Raw genomic sequence first — 1,224 nt, 5'->3', positions numbered from 1 at the left:
GATTAATAAAATAGCACATTTTTCTGCAACTCATTGGGAGACGACCTGGGATTCATACTCCCAGTATTTCAATTTTAATTTCTGTGACACCCTTCTAAATTGATAAGCGGATTTCGGGTTGGTTGAGAACTATACTTGCAACGCATATTTTATAATCATTCTTAACTCGCCAATTTCCGCCCACATCAATTTTTGGCGCCATTGCCGGGGAGTTGCAATAGAGTGCTAAAGTTATTGATTGGATTTTATTTATTTGAATTTTATTTTATTTTACTACTATGAGCTGCTTGTTTCTTTTGTTGGATGACGCGTTTGCTTCCTGACCCAAGCTTGCTAGTATTCGATCCTGAGATTGAAAGAACTATTTCACGAATAAGGCAAGCTCAGCGTCGGTTAGTCCTCTCTGAGGGCGGATCTGAAACGTCACTTGAGAAATAAACCAGCCCCCGTTCTACTGATTTGGTTGTTTTACGTGCAGGTAACATGGCAGCAGCTAGGAGAGTTACTATCCAGGAGGCTGGAGCCCCTGATTTTACAATGCAAGCATTTCAAGCGCATCACCCAGCGGTGGCTACAGACTTTGAAATAAAGACCGCACTACTCAATTTGATGCCCAAGTTTCATGGCTTGCCTGCTCAAGAGCCTATTAAGCACCTGAGAGATTTTCAAGCAGCCTGTTCTACTGTCAGGCGTGATGGTGCAGATGAAACTTCAATTTTGCTGAAAGCTTTCCCGTTTTCTCTTGAGGGGAAGGCAAGAGAGTGGTACTACACTCAACCAGCAGCAATTGTATCCAACTGGGATACACTGAGAAGAGAATTCTTGGAAAAGTTCTTTCTAGCTGAAGTTACTGATAAACTGAGGAAAGATATTTCCATGATTGTTCAGGATGATTCTGAAACTCTCTATGAGTACTGGGAGCGCTTCAATAATCTTCTGGAAGCTTGCCCCCATCATATGATTGACAAGATAGTGTTACTCAGTTATGTCACACAGGGCATGAGGCCCCAAGATAAGACCACATTGGAAAGTGCTAGTAATGGGTCTATGAAAAAGTACAAGACCACTGATGAGGCATGGCAATTGATCAGTGACTTAGCTGAATCTACTAGGAATCATAGGCAGAAACAAGGCCGTGCAAAAGCCGTTGCAGAAGTATCCTCTAGCAGAGAGACTGCTGCTTTAACTCAGAGTATCTGTGAAATGACCAACTTGCTAAAGCAG

General features: G+C 42.4%; 1 non-coding gene across 1 annotated transcript; it reads right to left on the bottom strand.

The window, feature by feature from the left end:
• Nucleotides 1-855: 855 nt before the first annotated feature.
• On the bottom strand, nt 856-963 carry LOC112760348 (small nucleolar RNA R71). The gene has a single exon (XR_003180793.1). It is a non-coding gene; the product is annotated as a small nucleolar RNA R71 (small nucleolar RNA).
• Between the last annotated feature and the right edge of the window lie 261 nt (nt 964-1,224).

This window comes from Arachis hypogaea, chromosome 16 (genome assembly GCF_003086295.3).
Source record: "Arachis hypogaea cultivar Tifrunner chromosome 16, arahy.Tifrunner.gnm2.J5K5, whole genome shotgun sequence".
In the NCBI taxonomy this organism is placed as follows: Eukaryota; Viridiplantae; Streptophyta; class Magnoliopsida; order Fabales; family Fabaceae; genus Arachis; species Arachis hypogaea.
Note: the sequence above shows the minus strand (reverse complement) of the source record. Positions and strands in the feature narration are given on the sequence as shown.